The following is a 22,641-nucleotide window of genomic DNA, read 5'->3' on the forward strand; positions in this document are numbered from 1 at the left end:
AAATGAGTATTTTAATCTTTTTAGCTCAACTAGCTTCCCCTTCATAAAGAAAACTTGAGAGACTTTGATCCAAAAGGCATCACAAGGTGCTTCCTAACATTAAATGGCTGACTATAACAGTCAATATTTTGGCAGTAGGATTAACCAATCTTATTTATGCTCACTGAGCTAAACAGCTCTCTGAAAGTGGTTGGTTTTAACCTAGGAGATAAGAAAACAGCTTCGGAAATGCGATTTACTGCCCTATGATAAAATGAAATGACAAATCACTCGTTCTTAAAATTTTATATTAAGGTTACCTAGTTCTTATGTATACACGTACACACACAACACTACTGTGTGAGTTAGATACTGGTACTAATTTACCATTTAAATTGGGTCCAGAAAGATGATGTATTGAAAAATCATTCTGAAAATTATTCCAATTAGAGTTTTCGTGGTAACAAATAGGGAAGTACATGCTTATACCATGAATAAATTAAGCTGTGGATTTTTGTTTTTCAAAATGATGTTTGTCTGAATGAAAACTAAATATCTGCACTTGAGTCTGTTCTTTTTCTTTTAACTTATTTTTCTTTATTATATGAAAAAAAGTCTTAAAGTACTGTAACTGAATTTTCAATAAAATATTATTTTGCTTGCAAATGCCTTTTTAAATACATTTGTCTTTTAGAAGGTTAAATGACAGTGACAAAGGTCATAAGCTGAAAAGGGCACAAGTATGCTATTCTCATGACAGCATTTTAGCCAGTCTTTGCGGTTAATTCTTTGTCACGTGACCTTCAACCTTGGAAGTTTATATGACGCACCTCTAAGGTTTAAGAGCAGAGATTGACTAAAAATGAAAGGTTATACTCAAACCATGGCGTGAACTTCCTCTAGAGTGCGTGCAGGAAGGGCAGACTGCATCTGCTGCGTCCATGCGTCCATTTGCCCCTCTCTTAAGGTCAGGAGTGTGTAAACGCCACACCAGTACACTTTGCTTGTATTATGCCAACCCCAAATCAAAGACCGTCACGGTATTGATACCTTTACATCAATAAGCCTGCCCTTGTGTACCTAACGTAGGATATACTGTAGTTCCTCAGAAGAGAAAGACTCTATCCCTACAGGTGCATTGGCAACGTTAAGTTTAATAGTGAAAAACTGAAAACAACCTAAATGTTCAACAATGGGGACATCATGAATTACTATTACCTTGGCCTAGAATACAATGAGGATCTTATTATATACTGATGTTACACTGAAGATTAGTAATTTGATAAAGAATAAATGCATAAAACTAATTTTTAAGTGTAGCTCTGTAAAAAATACACTTTTGGACCAATGCAAGGAGATATGCAGAGAGAGGAACCACAGGGCTAGGAAAAAGAGGGATTTTACTATTTCTAAGTGAGTAGTCAAGAGAAGGCTGGGAGAGAAAGAGAAATAAGGTTTAGAGAGGGGAACAGGGAGTTTATAAAGCTTTAGTAGTAGTACATGCCCTTGGCAAGCAGCAGGAGGAACATAAAGACCAAAAACAACCAACCAAACAGAAAAGTACAGGGTGGGGATAGGACTGGGTACTGACATAGAGATGCAAATGCAATGAAAAGCCATATGGAATACTTGCTGGAGGGAAAAAAATTAGCTAGTGGTTACCAGTGGGGGGAGGGGATGGAGGAAGGGCATATAGGGGTGAGGGATTAAGAGGTAAAAACTATTAAGCATAAATTAAGTGTAAAATAAACTACAAGGATATGTTCAAAAGCACGGGGAATATAGCCAATATTTTATAATAACTGTAAATGGAGTATAACCTTTAAAAATTTTGAATCACTTTATTGCACACTTAAATAAATTATAAATATTGTACCTAAACTATACTTCAATTAAAAATTTAAAAATATTAAAAAAAAAACCACTGCTGGAAATTGCATTTCAGTGACAGAAGACGCTCATCAAACAGGCATGCCTGCAACGTTTCACTTTTCAGCCAGTGCAGTACAGTATGTATATGAAGGAGGTACTTGGTGACTTAGGGTTACTGTAATACAGAAAGCCACAGGAGAAGAGATGTTTTAATCAAAAGTTATTTTGGAGCCATGATACAGACTGGTGATGTATTAAGTTCAACTCTGACCGAGGCCCAGATTCTTACAAGATTAGAAGGATAGCCCCTCGGTGGAAATCCACATACTGCCTGGTTTTCAAAGGTTAATTAGCAGTCTATGGTAATGGTGCCTCCTGATTGCAAATGTATGTTTAAGGAAACCGTGAAAATTGTTATTACCATCAACTTGGAGCTATTGAGTGAACACCTTTTCAGCATGTTCTGCCAAGAAATGGACAGTGAAGACAAAACACTGCTTTTCCCTACTGATGAATGCTGGCTGGCAGAGAGAAGTGTGCTCCTAGAAGCTGTGAAGTAAGGGATGGGACATTCTGTCACGACGTTAATAATGCCAATAAAGACCATTTCTATCACTTCTAATGCATAGTGCATCTCAGCACTATGCATTAGAAATTACCTTGACAATCCTGAACTTATTACTCACTGCAGGATGAACTCTTGCCAATTTTCCACAGTAAGGATGAGGTGTCAGGATGAAAATAAGACAAAACAAGCTATGGTACGAATGCCTCAGTCACTAGGAATTTGACTCATTCGGAATAGTTGATTTTTGTTCTCATTAGAGAAAACAAAACAATGAAATCTTGTATATGTTTAAAAGCAAGATATAGCAATTGGGGCGGGGGGCGTTATGTGTTGGAGGCATAGCTCAGTGGCAGAGCACATGCCCAGCATGCACGAGGTCCTGGGTTCAACCCCCAGTACCTCCATCAACTAAATAAATAACCAACCCTAATTACCTTCCCTGCCCCCACCAAGAAAGATGCAGCAATAAAATATGAAGAATTGCTCTGTAGAGCACAATGCAGTCAAAGAGTGATTAAGAATTTGTCACTACCCCCAAGTAAATCCAATCAAACTGCCAGGTTTCAATTTGATTGTGGACTTAAGAGTTTGAAGGTACTACTCATTAAGTCTCTCTATTAATTCTGGGTCCATGTTTGACCTGAATATCCAGAGTTATCAGCCATCAAACACTTGTTGACATTCCCAATCATCTACAATTGTAATTTTAACCGTCTAATTTAGCAGTAAACGAGGCAGGAAAGAAACATCCTGCATGTAGAACCTAATGCTTGAATTATTGAGCCAGAAGCTTAGTGAGAGGTTAGCAATGAGATCAGCCCTCCTCCACTGACATAGAACAATTTTTCTTACCATTTATATTATGTTCCATTTTTATAATTTAAAAATAAATAAATAAACCTAATTACCTCCTCCTCAAAACAAAAAATAAAAAATAAACACCTGCTCTGTAATGCATGGTGCAGAAGTTCAGCCTCTGACGAGGTCTGTACTAGTCCGTGTGGGGCCTTTGGCATCCTTCCAGCAAGACAAAACCACATTGTCACCTCTGAATTTTCAAGAGGACATATCCAAAGAAAATAAAAATGGATGCTTGCAAGCTCCCAGACTTCTCACTAAATGGTATTAGGGAGACTGGACCGTACTTCAGATGTATTCCCCCAGCAGCGATCTCATTAATATGCTGGGGGTTCAAGGTAAACACTCTCTAGGGCAACCGTCCTCAATGCATTTTGCTTACTGTCTGATAACCTCACCCACAGTGGGAAACTAATGCTTCCCGCTTATGATGAAGGTGGTGAACATAATCACCACAAAGCTCTGTGGGAATGCCTTTCAAATGCCGAACGTCGCACATCTCAGGAAAGTTATCTGTCACTTGCAGCACTGCGTCTGCTCCCACACTACCCCACAGTCCACGCGTCCCTGCTGCGGCTTCAGGGGCTTCCAGGGGTGAGTGGGCTGGTCTTAGCAGAGGTGCGGTAAAGCACAAATACTAGTTCCCATCACTCCTTGAGAGCAGGGCAGAAAAACATGTCCATCAGAGTGAAGGCAATTTGGCCTTTTTCAGATAAACATTATGGTTTTTAGTATCTGCAAAATGACCGTAATTCATCTGTGGGTGTATTTCATCTTATTCCTGAAAGTAATACAAACTCATGTGGTCAGAATGGGGCACCAGCTCACCGACTTTGAACTGTGGTATAAGCAGGTAACACGCACGCAAGCCTCTATGCCCCAAAGGACCCATGGGTTCCCGAGGCAGGAGTCAACCACGCATCCGGAAGGGAGACTCTCTACAGAGTGTGACTGATCACGCTCCTAGTGTCCAGCACCTCCCAGGGTGCTCCAGTCACAGCACTGTGCTCGCTCCCCTGCAGCAGGAGAGGCAGCCATGGAAGAAAACAAGCATTAAATTCACAGGCCGCTCTGGCTGCAGTGACCACTGCTCCCATCACAGCAGGCAGGGCACGTGGAGACGTCCTACAGTGCACTGGAAACCCCAGCACTTGCTGACTAGGATGCCTAGGTCCCAGGCAGAGGTGGCCATCGGAGGGAGTCACAAAGTCAGCATGCATGTATTAACAGTTCAGGCTGCTCGGCTGCGCACACAGAATAATAGAGAGACGACAGTGTGCGTCCAAAGAGCGTCACACCAACTGCATACATATTTGAAAAGATATAGTCGAGTCGTCTGAGCAACGCCTTTACAGAATACCAGCCCTATTCAGAAGCTGTGCATTTTTCTTTGAGCGATGCCCTAGCTCTATAGATCAAACCACTTAATCTCTTCACCCAGGGTAAAAGCTCTTCTCTGTCAACTGGAGTCATCTGATGGAGCTCTAATATGTCAGAGCTATTGTGGACCTACATATTTTTGATTCTGAAACATTTTCTTAAAATGGGGGACCTGTCCCCTCTTCCCCAGGGAGCCCAAGGCTCAGAGTGGCCTCTTACCATGTGATAGTGTGCTGTAATGTACTCACCCTAAGACTTGAATTGTGGGAGATAAACACTCTCGAGAAGCAGCACTGATAAATTAGTTTACATATTATTAAAATTGGTTCCCAAGTTTCCCCTCGAACTTATTCTGAACATGTGTGCTGCATAATTTAATATGAAGTGTATAGCTTGGGGTCTTATATACATACTGAGTATTTGTGGGGTGGGGTCCAAAAACAGATAAATACTCTCATGAGAGTCCTCCACTTATTCCATAGCAAAGCCTCACATTCATATTTCTTTGAGGAAACACATCAAAAGCTCTGACCACTTGGGGTCTTTTGCTGAAAACTGGTCTGTGTGGGATTGTCTGCCATTGTGCCACTCTGAAAAAGTGAGGGGGCGGGGAGAAAAAGCGTAGACTACTTCTCATGCTATGATGATGGACAGCTGCTAGAAAAATGTGTTTGCAATTACACTGGGTGTTTACCCTTCTAAGTTACATGGCATTGGCCACAGATATGAGTCAACACAGAAACATCCTCATATTTGTCATTTTGTTATAACGATCAGCCTATATAAGTGTAAAAACCCATTGGGGGCACGGCTGACTGCCCCCAGAAACAAGGTGTTTGCATTCACCAGGGTCACATCATGGCCACATCGGAATGGTCCTCAAACAATTCCCCACCTCTCACCTGAGCTCCCGACCTGGAGCACCAGCAGCATCTCACTTTCCTCTGGGAGTTGTGTAAGAGCTGCAGCAAAAAATATGTGTGAGCCTCCAAGGGATTCAGACTCGCAAGGTGCTGAACGTGATAATGAATGACCCGAGTACAAAGAACAGGTTTTACATTTCTATGTGCCCTTTCTCTCTGATTCTGACCGCCATCATGTTATCCACGTCAATCTATCATCAGTAAACTCATGTTACTCTGCAGCAGGGACTCCCACAGCCCGCTGGACTTGTATCAGGACTTGTTCACACTTGAAAACAGAAGCTGGACATAAACCTCTAGGTTCAACTCTGCCAACGAGCCTCTGAAAACCCCTGATGGCTTCTACAAAAGATAGTGTCTGGTTTAGATTCCCGAAATGGAATTTTGTGGTCAGAATCAACACTATGAAAAATTTCACATAGAAATTCTCAGTTTCTTTAAAAAATTACTTTTCAACCTCTGCATCATTCTTCTTGGCTTCTTTGGACTCACTATCACAGCTCCTGCATGTTCTCAGAGTCCCTGTGTTTCAGATGCTTTGTGTGTTGGGGGGACTGCACAGAACATGGTCCCCGCTGTATCTCAGGAAGGCCAGCCAACCCCTTGGCAGTTTGGTGCCGCTGCAGGCTGTATCACAGGCTGAGGAATGATCTGTGTGGTTCAGAGATACCTTCTCTGCTCCAGGCTCTCTGATAGCAAAAGATAAAATACAGTAGCCAGCAGGTCTGCCTCAACCAGACCCTCAGGGCTATTGGACACATGCCCGTCAAACACTGTCCCTTTAACATCATCTGCCATAGTCTTAATAATCTGGGTTTCTCACTTCAGTGTTGCTATTATAAGCATCTAAGTATGCCCATCAGGATGGATGATAGCCTGGCTATTTTAACCCCACAGTGGCTTTTTTTCTTTCAGCCATACTACACCAATATTATAATCTACATACATGCAAAATATATGTACACATTATATACTTATTTGTAATATTAAAAATTCCAGTAACACATGCCTGTATCACAATTTCCAACTCTTAGCAAGCTTTTCACTTGCATATTTCTGTGCATCTAAGGGAAAGGCAGAGGTGGTGTTTGCAGCTCTTTTATTGCAGCTTCTCTCATATTCATACAACAATCATCACCATGATATAGAAGACAGGGATTTGTGTCCAAAAAACCCCCGCCACATTTTCTTAAAAATGTATATATACACAACCAGTTTTAAACATACTTTCCTACTGGCCCTTAGAAAGAAAATGTTTTCGCTGACCTTGTGTGGTAGGTGTAGCTGGACACGTGGAGTGAGAAGGTACGGCAAACCAGTCTCCCATCATTTCTCATCATACATCATTCAAGTGTGTGTGAGAACTGCCTGTATTCACTCTCAAAATGATTGCTTCAGGTGGCTTGCAGGTGAGATTCAGGGACCAATCAGGGTGACCTAATGGGATTATCAGTGGGAACGCAGCCTGCAACGTGGAGAGAAAAGGAGTGGGCTCAGATTACCCCTTCGTTTTTGTTCATGACGGCAAAAATTTAAGCACACATGGAGAGACACATCTCTCCTTCCAAAAACAAGGTTAGTTACTATACAGACCACCTGTATCTTTGGACTCTTCTGTCATGACCTGAGGAGTGAAGGAAGCATTTGAGCCATTTCAAGTCAACAAAGTGTCCCTCATTCTAATGTCCCCAAATAAGATCACCAGGGGTCTGTTTGCTTCAGCTGTCTTTCTGGAGACTTGAATCCTACTGGAGTCACCCTGTAGGTCCAGAGATACCCCATTCAGAAAGCTTCTTTCTTACACACTGTCAGGGAGATCAACATTGTGCCATCCGGAGGCTGACCAGAACCAGGGAGTGTTTGACTCTACCCCCTCCCCTTTTAGTATAAAAGAAGCCCGAATTCTAAGTCAGGCAAGATGATTCTTTGGAACACTAGTCCACCATCTTCTTGGTCTGAATAAAGTCACTCTTCTTTGCCCCAACAACTCATCCCTTGATTTATTGGCCTGCCATGCCAAGAGTACAATCTTGGACTTGGTAACACTTTCCTCCAAGATCATTGTCTCAAATGAGTGATACATATGCTGATGGAATGTCTTGTTTTGTTTCAGGTATCATTCTCTCCCTTTTTTGCTTGTATTGTTTGTTTTATGAGGAGGAGGTAATGAGGTTTCTTCACTGATTTCTGCTTGGACAAGGTCCTGGGGATTGAACCCAGGACCTCTTGGGTGCTGAGCATGCACTCTACTACTTGAGCTATACCCTTCCCCCTCTCTCTCTTTTTTGAAATTTAAAAATGCTTTAAAGGTATAGGAATGGGGGAGTGGATTTTTGTATTGTCAGCAATCACTAGGATTGTCAAAGATCAGTGGTGAGAACTTTTGAGTCTGACTTTGGGAGAATTTTATACTTAAAAAAATACAGTTTTTTTTCTATATGGTAATTTATTTTAAAATACTTTAGTATTAACAATGTGGTATAAATCTACATGCAGGTTAACCTTATATTATTCAGAAAAATTTGTTTAAGGGACTGTCACTCAGTCCAAGAACCCAACAGCTCCACCCTCTCCGCCACTGCCCTGGGGAGAACATTTTCAGCAACTGGGCGGCTGGTGAGCCTGATCCCTTCTCCCGGCTTTTCAGCATAGCTGGTTGCTGGGTTACACATCTTCTGGTGCTTGAAGGCAGCTGTTCTCATTAGTCATTACTAGCTGTGAATGGTTCCTGCGCACTTATACCTTGGTAATAAAAGAGGAGTCACTTTGTGTTTCCAAAGGAAATAGGTACCTTCCTATTTCCTATAGGTTCAATTCATAGGGCAACAAATCATTTCTCAGAACAGATAACTCTTCCACAATTCAACGGGCCTGGCACACCACAATGGGGCTCTGCACGTGGCCTCTGTGCCCAGAGAGAAAAGAAATGTTCAACTGCTTTGTGGGCTTTCGCAGTCACTAACCATTTTAATTATCTTTAGAATAATGGCAACTCCAGATCTGTTCTCTCCAGCCAGGAACTTTCACCTGAGCTCCAGACAGACAGATCCATCCAGCTGTCTACTGTCTCCAGTGTCCCACACACGTTCATTGTTCCCTCCCCAAAGCCGGTCCCTTGCTGCTGTTCCTTCTCCCCTGTCTCTGTACCACACAGCACATCTTTACATCAGCCACCATCCAGAACCCTGTGTGTGTGTCCACACTACTTAAATGTGAATGGTTTAATTCAACAGAATTTTGCTTTTCATTCACAGTAGGGGAGTCTGTTTTCATTCTGTCAGGCTTTTGCACACGTGGCTTTCAAGGTCACTCTGGGCACGGCCACCCAGGCAGCCGACCAGGGCAGAAAGAGTTGATTTGGCCTGCAGCCTGTAGTTTGCTGACCCTTGCTTGAGAATGTCAGCTCCAAAGATCACAAGCCTTTCCTGTCTTGTTCGTATTTCCTGTGCGCTCAAACATACTTGACCTTCTTGGGAAAGATAGAAACTTCATATTGTGTCTGAACTGAAATCTGCCAGGAGGACTTTTTATTTCAGTCATCAGAGATGTGTAGAATAAGGAGGTAACACTGCACATCCTCCTGACTGGCAAAAGTGAAACCTCTTGCCCTACCAAATGGTGAGCAGGAGAGGAAGTACACCTCCTACCACTTTGAAAACCAACGGAGTGTTAGTAAATGTGAAGATGGTCCACTCCTAGGAGTATTCTCAAGCAAAACATGCACCAGGATATATGGCTTTTTGTGGCATAAAAGAACACACACAGTATGATTCCTTTATATCAAATTCAAAAACAGGTAAAACTAAACAATGCGATTCAGGTTATATACATTGGTCATAAAATGATAAAGAAAAGCAAGGAAATGATTATGATGCAGTTCAGGGTAGTGATTAGGTCTTTGGGTGGAGAGGTTTGTGATGGAGAAGGCGCACAAGGAGGCTTCTAGGGTGTGGACAGTATTCTCTTTCTTGACTAGAATGGTAGATACATGAGTATTTGCTTTGTAATTATCACTAAATCTCCTTACATGCCTCGTGCACTATTTGTATACGTCACAGTTCACAACTGGGAAAGAAGCAGAGCATGCAGCATTCTATTTTATCATTTGTTTGTTTTTAATTATTTTTACTGGTTTATAACATTATTAAGCTTCATGTGTACAACATTATATTTCGACTTCTGTAGACACTACAGCATGCTCACCACCTGAAGTTTAGTTTCCATCCGTCGCTGCACTGCTGATCCCTTCAACCATTCCGTCCTCCCCCCACGCCCTTCCCATCTGGTAACCACTATTCTGTTCTCTGTATCTACGTGTTTGTTTTTTGTTTGGCTGGTTTTTTTTCATTTATTTTTTTTGTTGTTTTTTGGGCTTTTTTTCTTTTTTATTGATATATAGTTGATTCACAATATTGTGTTAGTTTCTGGTGTACAGCATAGTGTTTCCATCACACACACACACATATATATTTTCGTTTTCATTATAGGTTATTACAAGATACTGAATATAGATCCCAATGCTGTAGGACCTTGTATATCTATTTTATATATAGTCGTAGTTGTATCTTGTTTTTTGTTTGCTTTTGTCTTATATTCCACATATGAGTGAAACCACATGGTATTTGTTTTTTAAGTAAGACCTGTGTTGTTCTTGCCTAACCCCCTAATGGTGCTCCTTTCTCGTTCTGCTTCTATGACCACCTGAATGCAAATATTCCCTGACTTTCTCTTTCTCATTTGCTGAGAAGGGCAATAGATAGCTTAACACTTGGATTCTCCAAATGCTTACTTCAACAAAATTATTTTCTCTATGAAATATCATAGTAACATAGTTTCTTTTAATATTTTCAAAGTCTGATTTAAGTCTGAGCCAATCATTGAATTCCACATATAGCAGGTGCTCAAATTTTTCAGACAAATGCATATCCCGTGCACGCAATTATTTTCAGTGTGAAAAGTCTACCTCTTTTTTTCTTCCTTGATTTTAAGTTGCACTGGAAGCTTCTGCGGGGACTTGCAAACATTGTTGAAAGTGTAAGAAACCAGAGTTGAATTAATTCCATTTTTTTATAAAGAGGAAGAAAATGGATTTTGCAAGCCTCTGACAGCTAAGGATGAGGTTAATTCGAAGCAAGATTCTGGGAAGGGTGAGCATATAGATTTGATTTTAGTACTCTTAAGAAACAGAATGTGAACATTTTCTTGTAGAACTAAATAGAGGCAAAGTTTTTTTCCTGCTGAGTAACCAGCATGAGCTTTTTTACCCAATTTTTGGTAAGAATTATATAACGTACTGTCTCAAATTTTGCTGTGAGCTGCTAGGAAACAGCTTCAGGCTCTCCTGCATGCAAACCTTTACAGTCTGCACAACTGGATTCCATTTTCTGCCCCTGGTCACTCTCCCTATTCCGATTTAAAACCCTTTGGCCTTGCTTTATAGTGCTTATTTGTGCTTTACTATTATATTGTGTGTTTCCCTTATGACACATTCAGATGCTTAGGGAAACAAGAGGGAGACAGCAGGAAGAGGGAGGAGGTGAGAAAGGGAAAGCAGACTTGGAAAAGGACATCAGAGCATAGGGTCCAGCATGGTTTCTTTAAGCAACAAGTCATGGTGGACAAATCTAATGTCCTTCTTTAATAATAAAGAATTAGATCGGCTACATGGGTAAGGAAGGTAGGGAGCACAGGTACCTCTGTTCGGGCAGGGCCCTCCCTGACGTGCTGTGACACCTTTCTAGCCAGCATGGAGAAATCTACAGTAACAGCAAAGCACCACGGAAATTCAGAATGCTTGCTCTTAAGCCAAGAAGGTGAGTTTCTGACTGGCAGAGATTGTGCTTGGGCCCAGGTCCTGGCCTCTCAGTATCTTCACCAGTGACTTGGGTAAAGACCTAATGAGCATCCTCATCAAAGTAGATCACAATGTGCACAAGGCATGGAGCGCAGTATAGCACAGCCGGACGAGGCACGGGCTGGGAGCAAAGAGACGCTGGTTTCAAATTCTACCTCCACCTTCGTGTTAAGAGCGTCATCTCGGGCAAGTCGCTGATGAGCCCTCATTTCATAACCTTTAAAATGAGGAGGTTAATAATACTTGCTTTTAGGCTTATTATGAAAATTAAAGGCAGCATACACAGCACCCGGCGTAGAGTAGATATTCAATAAATGATGAATATACTTGATTGCATAATTAGGATCAGAAGAGATCAGGCAGACTGGGGAGGTGAATCGAATTTCATTAAGTAACATGAGATGGTTTTATCTTATAATTCAGATTTGATTAAAAACTAATAAAAAAGTAAATACACAAAAACAACTTGCAAAAACCCAGGGAGAGGAAACTGTGGGCATAGCTCTCTCTACAAACCTGTCTGCACTGGACTCTGAGAGGTTCGCTTTGTGCAAGCCTTTCAGCCAAAGCAGATCCCGTAACAAAACCGGGAGTCAGAAAGCAAACTCCCCACGGGTCAGCTGTGTGACCCGGCACCGCCCCAACCACACGAGCTGGTAGTAATTCTCCCCTGGGACTCTCTGCCTGGCGACGTTCCAGTGGTGGAGCACATAGATCCTACCCCAGTCATTTACAGCCCCCAGGGCAGCAAACGGAAAGCATTTGCTAAATTGCATCTCTCTCATTCACGTTTTCCTAAATCCGTCTCATCACTGTTTTGAGCACATTCTGGGAAAGCTCTGGCCCTCCTTAGAATTCAGAAGTAGAACTTATTCTTGGTGGGAGACCAGAGATCTATTTGATGAATATTTCATCTGGAAAGCTTCATGACAGCTCTCAATTCATAGAGAATAAAAATAATCTCTTGAACTTCTTTATTTGTGTCTGAAGAGGCCAGGAAGGTTAAGAGTTTCCCACACTAGCCCCTTTCACCAGGTCTAAGGAGAAACGTAAAGGTGGCCTTTATTTTTTGGCCCCATTTATTCAACAGAATTTGGTGAGTTGCTACCACGTCAGGCACCACATTAGGAACATAAAAACTGTCAGTGGAAATACTCAATAGCCACTCTATAATAGGAAGAAAAAAGAGTTTTATTTGAGCCAAACTGAGGAATATAGCCTGAGAGACGCAGATTTAAGAAGCACTTGAATTGTGTTCCACCAGACTACTAAAAGCTTATAAAAGCAAACCCCATAAAATTACACAAGTTGTTTGTCAAGAATTATAATTGGAGCTGGCAAGAAGTAAGGGTGCTTTTTAAGCAAGGATGGGTTGGGATATAAATGGCTGCATAGTTACCAAGGGAAATCTTGAGACCGTTAAGTTTGCAGCTGGCAGCTGCTAGCGTATATTGTTTTGAGAATGGCTGGTGGCGTCTTTGAGTCTGATAGAGTTCAGAAAATTCAGGTTCTCAGTAACACAGAAACGTGTCTGAAACCATGTCCACAATGGCCACCCAGTTCCATTTTAAATGCCTGAACCACAGTTACTCCATTTTGACTTTGTTAATGCATTCTTTTCTTTAATGGTTAAAGCCGATGTACCATGTATGTTTAATAAGCCACAAACAGGCTGTTCTGGTTGGCCTAAAGTTCAAGTTAAACTATGTATAAGCCAGAATGACTTCCCCATAACTCAATATGTGATCATTTTTTTCCATCAAAATGAATAATGCTGTCTCGTGTTGGTCCCTTAACGGGCCACGCCCTATCATGCCAGTGGTCACAAGACACCCCATAAAACATCACTGCTCGTCCCTCAGTTCTGGCTCAACTTCCCCCAAGCAAATATTACCACCATGCTCTGTGACACGCAGTTCTGTGGAATCCCCAACCTGCTTGCTTATTTAACTCCTCAGCTGGTCTCGTATGATTTATACCCCAGACTGTTACCTTGGCTCTGACCCAGAAGTCTACACAAGGCTGCATCTGGTGATGGCCTCTCCACCCCATACCCTATCCCACAGGCAAGTCGAGCCCAGGCCTGGGTCACTGCAGGCCGGCCAGCAGCTTCCCCCTGGGCCCTCACCGCCCAGGAAGGGAGACAGGGCAAACCCCAGTGGATCTGTCACCATGCAAGGCCCTCCCAACCCACCTTCCCATCCCACAGCCAGCACAGCTTGGAGGCTCCTCACAGACCCCCCCAGGAACCCCAAGTGCCGAGCAGGTGAGCTCTCTAAATTCTCCGTGGGAAATAATCTGTGCAAATGCACTGTGATTTAATGCCAGTGTGAACAGTGCTCCCAGGACCTGGAAGGTGTAGAAAATCTGTGGGACCCCTGTTGCCTTCAGCTGTTGCCTGATGGATGACAAGCCTGCACCTGCTTCAAAGCCAGCCCGGCCTCTGCTCTTGACATCCTACAGCTTGGCTGTGCAGCTAACAGAGTGGTCCACACAGCTGGGTCCCCGGCTTCCAGGTGACTTCTGCCACGAGCAAGTCTCAGCAAATATGCTCACCCTAGAATCAAGGAGCCTTTCGTAGGAACTCAAACTGTGACTGCATTTCACAGCCAGGAACTCTTCTTTTCTGCCATTTACCCGTCTCAACAAAAATTAGAGTGCTCTTCCCCACCGGAACGTTTCTACTGGGAGAAATTGCACGTGTAGCCAGAAGACCTCTGGACAAAGGAGAGAAAACTAAAATTTATTGAGCCCTTCCTGTTTTTCCAGTACTTTTGTCTTCATCACAATTCAATTAGCTAAATATTTTTATCTCGTTTTATTGATGAGGAAACTTTGAGACTCAGGAAACTTCGAGACTTTGGATAACCTGCTCAATACCACGTGGATAATAAATGGCAAAGTCAGGATTTGCACCCAGGTCTATCTGAAAAGCTCACCCACCTTCTCCACCACCAGCCTCCTTTGAGTAGACGTCCAACTCCAGCTCCATCACTTCCTTGCTGAGCCCAGTGTCTCCTCTCTCAGTACCTCACAGTACTTGTGATAATCAAATGTGAAGGCATTTGAGCAACTCTGAAGCCCTCAGGCATGAACAACGCCCATGAGGCCAGAGCTGTTGGCCCCAGTGAGTCTGCATGTGCCCCCTGTGGCTAGAACCTGAGGTCACAGTTTAGAACTGAAAGGCAGGTTCCCCATGGGGTAGGCAAAGTGAGGGACACTGTCAGAAGGTTCAGGCTTGGAGCCATCTCTACCTGGGGACTGGAAGGAAGATGGACTCAGAGTCCATCTTGTCTCGGCACCTGGGCTAAGTAAGAAGTGGGTAATACCTAGTGTGATTCAAGTATGACTATCAGCCTTGGGGTCACGTGGAGTTTTCTCCTTTCTGAGTAAGGGGAAAAGAGGGTCTGTACGCTTTGGGAGAGGCCGTTGGCAGCAGTGGAAGCCAGTGGTACTGACAAGGGCAGTGGGCAAAACCAGGAGGAGCCTCTCACCTTCCTGTGCAGGGAATACAGTTGGTCAAGAGAAGGGACGCCAGGGTGAGGGACTTCCAGGAGCAGCTGCAGAGAGTGTGAGAGAAGGGGGAAACCACAGAACCCTGGGAGGGACTCCCAGAAGGGCATCTTTGAGACACAGCAGCATCCAGGGTAAGGGTACAGGAAGGACCTTTGTACTGGAATGTACGAATTAACCACAGAAAAGAAATTCAACTCATTACGGTTGGTTAGGATTCATCTGTACGTTAAGTTGTTGGGGAAACAAAGCATCTTTCTTTCTAACCTAGCCAAGATTCACATCATCTTTACAATTCATGAAAGAGGTTAACCTGATTTTTCTTGTGAGAGTACCAGCCAATTTGCATACAAGCACATGACACCAAAATGAAAACAGCGTCTCTATCATTTTAAATCAATGATAACCATTCCCCCCCTCTTATAACAAGGTCAGTGCATATTCATGGGAGAAAATTAAAATACACAGACAAGCGAAAAAGAAATAAAATACTCATTCTCCCATCACCCAGAGATGGCTCCAGGTGGAATCTTGCATGAAATTATCCTTCCACATGTATTTCTACACATATATTTTCTAGAAATAAGGTCACATTATCCTTGCTGATTTTTGTGCCCTTTTATTCACTCAACAGCAAGTTTTTAAAATATCAATAACTGTTCATCTTCAGTATCATTTTTGATGGTGGAATAGTATTCCATAGTATTGATGTAACTTGATGATTCTTCTATTGATTGAATATTTAGATATTTGACAATTGAATTTTTAATTGTGAGGGGTATGTTGAATATAGACCTAAAAATATAAAAAATAGAATAAAAATATCCATGTCAAAATTGCATTTTGGCAACTATGAAAAGGTAATCATAAAAATTCTTGCAGTTAAATCTTTGTGCTTATCTTTAATTACATCACCAAGATAAATTCTTGGAAGTTAACTACTGGCTCAAATTGTATGAATATTGACGCCCAAATTTTTATTTTTAAGATATTCAAATGTATGGAAGAACCAAAACAGTAGTACAATAAACATATAACCTTCATCAAAATTCATTTTGCCACATTTGCTTTATCTCTGTGTATAATTTTGTATTGGAAAATATTAAATATTGTAAGCATCATGACATTTCACCCTGTCGACTCCAATTTACATCTCCTAAGAACAAAACTCATTAATCTGCTTAATCACAACAGCATTATCTTACCCCCAAATTTTGACATTGATTCAAAAATGTTAACCCTATTTCCCCAATTATCCTCCAAACATCCTGTTAGCTGTCACCTTCATTTCCAGGATGCAATGAAAAGCTATGTTTACCTTTGGTTGCCGTGTTCTTTTAGTCTCTTTTAATTTGGAATAATTCCTTTGCCTTTCATTTTCTTGCACAACATATTCATTATCTATTGCTATATAATAAATTACCTGAAAACTTAGTGACTTAAGTCTAAACACTTATTAGCTCACATTTTCTGTGAGCTAGGAATTTGAGAATGGCTTAGCTGGGCAGTTCTGGTTTGGGGTCAGTCATAGGTCACCTGTGGCTGAAGTTATCTGAAGTCTGATTTGAGGCTGGGGGACCATGGTGGCTTACTCACATGGCTGAAAAGATGGTCTGGCTGTTGGCAAGAGGTCTCAGATCCTCCCCACGTGGACCTCTCCAGAGGACTATTTATGTGTCTTTTTTACAATATGGAGATTATCTTCCTCCAGAGCAACTGAGCAAGAGGAAACAAGGCCGAAGCCACACTGTCTTTCGTGACCTAGCCTGGGAAGACATACACATACAATTCTGCAATACCTTGTTAGTTACACGGGTCAGCCCTAGTCAACATGAGAGGGGATTACACACGGCATGAACACCAAGAAGCTAGGATCATTGAGGGGCCCCCTGGATGGTGGCTATCTCACATGACATTGACATTTTCAAAAGTCCAGGCCAGCTATGTGTAGGATGCCCCGCGTTCTGGGTTTGTCTGATTGCTTTCTCCTTACTAGATTCAGATGATGTGTATTTCCCATTGTATTACATCAGGAGATGCATAATGCAGTTTGTCACTGGTCACTTGAAGTTTGGTTACATGGTTGAGGTAGTATGCGTGGCATGCACACTCAGTCTTCGATCCACTATCACTTTGTTGACCATCTCTCTTGGCCAAGCATCAAAATCACACATGCCAATGTCTAGGCTGACTTCTCCACCAAAAAAAAAAAAAGGAAAATGGAAAGTTTCATTGTATTTTTGTTACCTGACCAAACTTCGGTCTGCTCACCCAACGTGCAGCAAAGCCAATCTACTGACACTGGGTTGTGGTGAAGGAAAGCACAGTGTTTATTTCAAGGCACCAAGCAAAGAGTATGGGCAGCAAATGCTCAAAAGACCCCAACTCCCAGATGGCTTTTGGGGAAGAGTCTTTAAAGGCAGGATGAGGGAGAAGTTCACAGGGTGCCTGATCAGCTCGTGGACATTCTTCTAATTGGTTGGTGGTGAGGTGACCAGGTGGTGTTTGGGGAATCTCAATTATCAACCTTCTGGTTCTAACTGGTCCGGGATCTATGTGCTGGTGGTCAGCAGTTAACTTCTTCCACCTGGTGTGAGTTTTAGTATCTGCAAAGCAACTCAAGGATGTGGCTCAGGATATTATCTATAGTCTTTGAGGATGAACTTGACTTTGTTTTATGGCTAAGCTATTATTATTTTGTCTTGCTTGACTGTTTTTCTTTGTTTCTACATTTTCTCACTTCTCTGATTAAATTTGCTCTTTGGAACTTGGGGAAGGCCTGGGGGCTAAGACTTTTCTATAAACAAGAGGCAGGGAACACAGGGAGGAGAGAGCGTCTGCCCCCAGGAAGGCTCTGCAGGGTCCTGGTCTGTTTAATTTCTACACTACTGATCTTTAAGCAACAACCAGGTCTGTGAGTGTGTGTGTGTTGAGGGGAGGAGGGTGTTTGATGTTGATATTAATGGACTTTGAACTGAAGAGGGCAATTTCATTGGGGGAGAAATGAAGGGGCACACCAAGGAGGGAACTCCTTGAGGACAGAAACTCCATCTTATTTCCCTTTGTATTCTGATTGCTTCACACAATGTGAGACAAATACAGTAACAGGCACTTATAAACATGGTGACTAAATGCAAAACCAGGCAAAAAAGGAAAGAAACCAGGAGAAGCAGAGAGGCACTGTCTAATTTATAAAAGTGTAGAAACCAAAAATGTCACTTTCCACCAAAATAAATGATCAGGTCCCTGGGATTCTCAGCCCCTCCCATTCCCCTCTCAGGGTAGTTTCAGGGCTTCTGTCCTGGCCGTCCTCAGATCCTGCTGCCACAAGGACCCTGAATCCGGACAGTCCAAATCTCCAGTTTCCCTGCTTCCTTAGAAAGCACACTGCATTCTAAACCCGCTCTCCCTTTTCTCTATCATGACGATCAACTAGTCACATGGCATCTTGAGCCTTGCTCAAACACTTAGTCACTCCAGAAAGGACGTAAAGTACCAAGTAGTGATATTTTCCCAATGCTGAGAGCCATGGTGAACGGAATTGCCTGAGCTAATCTGAATGCAGTTCTGTGTTCAGGATGATCCTCTCACATTCAATTCCATTTTCAATTCATTTTCTCCATGCCATGTTGATTCATGAGACCTCCCTCTGTGTTGCATAAAACCATAGTAATGAGTCCCATGGTGAACAAAATAATTAAAATGATGGGTCTCATTTTGTAATTGCCTTTTTTATTATAGAAAAAGAATATGGAAAAGCACCAGGCAGCGTGGAGTTAAATGCTCCCTCCTCAAGCCTGCCTTAGTGAAAACGCCCTGACTCGGCTAAGCTGGGACAATGGAGAACAACCTGCTCAGACATTTTTCCCCTCTGATCCATCCATATAAATGCGGGAACTGAGAAGCCAGAATACTAGGAAGAAGAAAGAAAAAGGAAAGAGGGAGGGAGAGGGGTTTGCAGAGGCTCCTGTGGCTAGGCACAGTCATCCAGCTACCTCATCTGAGAGATGTGGGCTGAAGGACATTAATAACTTGCTCAAGATCACAGGTAGCCAGGAAGTGTCAGGTGGGACTCTAGGGTCTCTCTGCAACCATAGCCAGTGCCCTGTATATCACACCACCAATAGCATTACGCCTCTTTTCATAAATTGGGGTAAAAAGCCCTTCACCTCCAGCCTTTTTTGGGCTTATCTCCTGTACCTCCACCCGCCCAACACAGTCATACACTCCCTAAATTCCAGCCATTGTAGACGATTCTCCAAACACACCACACACTTTAAAGTTATTGAGAGGTGTATATATCCAAAGGAAATGAAATGAGGACCTCAAAGAGATATCTGAATTCCCATGTTCATAGTAGCATTATTCACAATAGCCAAGATACAGAAACAACCTTAATGTCTGCTGACAGATGAATGGATAAGGAAAACATGGAGTATATGCACAGTGGAATATTATCTAGCATTTAAAAAGAAAGAAATCCTGCCATTTGCAACAACAGGGGTGAACCTGGAAGGCATTATGCTAAGTGAGATAAGCCAGACACAGAAAGACAATATTGCACGATCTCACTTATATGTGATTAATCTAAATGTCAGATTCACAGAAGCGGAGAATAGAATGGTGGTTACCAGGGATTATGGGGAAGAAGGAATGGGGAGATGTTGGTCACAAGATACAAAATTTCAGTTATGCAAGGTGGCTAAATTCTGGAGATCCAAGGTAGAGCTAGGTGACTATAGTTAACAATACTGTATTGCAGACGACATTTGTTAAGAGGGTATACCTTAGGTGTCCTTGCTGCAAAAATAAAAATGGTGACAATGAGAGATTGTAGATACGTTATTTAGTTCGATTGTGGTGATTTTCACACCATGTATATCTATATCAAAATACCAAACTGTACACCTTAAATATATACAATTTTGTCAATTACACTTCCGTTAAAAGTGGGGAAAATTTATCTTACAATGTTTGACAAGTAATATAGATATATTAAAAAAATACAACGTGAACATCATCCTGTCCACTCCTGTGCCCCACCTCCCAGTTGCCCGCCTCTGATTCAACACATTTGTTTCTTGCGCCTTTTCAAAGACCTCTTGTGCATTTGCTATGTATTCTTCATTCTATTCGGTCCACTTTATTTACACAAATAGTGATCTTCCCTACCTGTGGTTCTGCACCTCGTGCTTTTCCTTTATATCTTGGAGATTATTCCATATCAAATGACAACTTCATATCCAATTCTATCCCATTCTTTTCTGGCACCACAGTGTTGCGCTGTAGGACCACACCATCGTTTCTTTGCCCGGTCCCCACTGACATACACTTAAGTTGTTTCCAGTCTTTTGCTATCACAAGCCACGTTGCAATAACTAACCGAATTACGTTTTGGAGCAGGACGAGTGTATCTCCAGGACAACTTCCTAAAAGAGGAAGATTGCTAGATTACGTGTAGGTGAATCTGTAACCAGGAGACATCGGCCAAATTGTCCTCAGTAGGGCTCGGACAAGCTTATGCTCCAACCAGTAACACACGAAAGGACTTGTTTCCAGCATGGCTGTCCACACAGTATCACATACATTTTTTAATCATGGACAATCTGATAGGTAAAAAATCAGACTATACCTTCCACGTCTCTATGACTTTTTTTTTCCCTGTAAAAGGCCCGACCTCTATGCCTTGGCTTTTGCATTTCCCTCTGCCTCACATACGCGGCTCCCTCAGATCGATGACCTATCTGCTCTGCACACTGCCCAAAGGCCAGTCTCTGATTCCCCAGAGTATACGCCATGCTCTGACAGCGCTTCTGTCTTTCCTGTTATTGCACCTTCCACATTATTTGTTTAGATGTCCGTGTCCCTGACTATTAATCTCTCCAGAACAGGAATCTTGGCTTAATCACCTCGATGTCCTCAGCACCCAACACCAGGCCTAACAGATATGCACTTGTTCAATGAACATTGAAAATACTTTGATTGCATATGAGTTGGTGACAAAATTGGCAAACTAGATTTTTGTAATTTGAGGCATTTTCTCCTCTCTGATACATTTGGTTAGGCCCTGCCACACCGGAGGCCCTCTGGGTCAGGATTCACCCCTTCTCTGACACTGAGCACCTGTTCCTTGCAGAGATCAGGAAGACGGTGCCTGGGAAAGAACTGTGGAGTTAATCACCAAGCCTGACTTGGCACTTCCTGGGGATGGTCTGGCTTTGACCACCGAGTGCATGTAAGCAAAGTTGGAAAAATATCAAATCCTTTCTTTGGTCATGTGTGCCAGGCTTCAAGGGAGCTCATCCCATCCAAGACTTAACTAAGAAGGTGTTGCAGCTTTAATATTTCAGCCATTGAAAAATTCTCCCAATTTTCCTGGCAAATTTTCATTGTTTAAATACAAGGTTATATTATTGCCGGACAGAACAAGCCAGATTGCTTTTATTTTATTTTACATTTTTATTGAAGCATAGTCAGTTTACAATGTTGCATCAATTTCTAGTGTACAGCATAATGTTTCAGTCATCCATGTACATACATATATTCTTTTTCATATTCTTGTTAATTATAGGTTACTACAAGATGTTGAATGTAGTTCCCTGTGCTATACAGAAGAAACTGGTTATCTGTTTTATATATAGTTAGTATCTGAGTTAGTATGTCAGATTACTTTTAAATGAAAGTGTGGAGCTAGTTTTTACACTAAATATGAATTTTGGGTTCATGGGAATAACTCCTGACTACTCTGAAAAGGAAATGAATGTGACTGTATCATGAACTCTGCCCATTTTTCTCACATAGGCAATGTGTCTTCCTCCTGGCCTACCTCTAAGCGAGGTTAAATGAAGAGAAATGATGATATATCACATCTACTTACCTTAATTTCATTGTTTCTCATCATAAGCAATTTATATGAGAGGTGACATTAATTAATCCCAGCTTCATCTGTCATGTAGTTCAACATTTAATCTAGTCCCATGTATCAGGTAAAAACGTCATGTTCTGAATTCTGGAGTTTTTACCTTGAGTGAGAGAGGAGGTCATAAATCTAAGACTGTGCTTGTGCCTCTTCCTTTTTCCGGCCACTTCATCAAGTAAAGACTGGCTTCAGGAAAGTTCAGGAGAGAAACCCATCAAGATTGACGGACTTAATGCGGAAGTGTGTGTTACCGTGATCAGACTCTCAATTCCTAATGACCCTCAAAATAAGAAGTCTATTCTGAGGAGTGCTATCAGAAATTCTAGAAGCTTTCATTTTGAGTCAGTACTATTTCTAATGTTTCTTAGTTACCGTGGGTTCCTTCCTTTGATCCACACCACAGACCAATCACATTCTGATTTCTTAGCTTTGGAGAGGGTTTCAGCATTTTCTCAGTTACCCCAAATGGCATCAATGCATCAACGTCTTCCCATGTTCCCTCCCTACAGCCTTCTTACTCGGAGCTCAGAACACTTGGCCCTCAAATGAGGCTTGGTCCTGCCCCCCATGCAGCTCAACAGTCATGTTACAAGTGAGTGGATCTCCTATCTCTGTTCTAAAACTGGGCTCTGCCTTTTTCTTTACAGGCCCACAGCTGTAGCCCTGTCGTTCTCTCTGACTCAAGCTTCTGCATCCTCTGAAGATTCTCATTTGCACTTGCCATCTCCCTCTGCTCCACCCTAAGGGCTGAGCCCCATTCCCTGCACTCGAGGCT

At 42.2% G+C, this 22,641-nt stretch overlaps 1 long non-coding RNA gene across 1 annotated transcript; it reads right to left on the reverse strand.

Moving 5' to 3' along the window:
- Nucleotides 1-15,550: 15,550 nt before the first annotated feature.
- On the reverse strand, nt 15,551-22,140 carry LOC140698938 (uncharacterized). The gene is made up of 3 exons (XR_012076949.1): nt 21,825-22,140; nt 16,544-16,713; nt 15,551-15,742 (listed from the first exon to the last, which is right to left on the reverse strand). It is a non-coding gene; the product is annotated as an uncharacterized lncRNA (long non-coding RNA).
- Between the last annotated feature and the right edge of the window lie 501 nt (nt 22,141-22,641).

The sequence above is a fragment of the Vicugna pacos genome, chromosome 10 (genome assembly GCF_048564905.1).
Source record: "Vicugna pacos chromosome 10, VicPac4, whole genome shotgun sequence".
In the NCBI taxonomy this organism is placed as follows: domain Eukaryota; kingdom Metazoa; phylum Chordata; class Mammalia; order Artiodactyla; family Camelidae; genus Vicugna; species Vicugna pacos.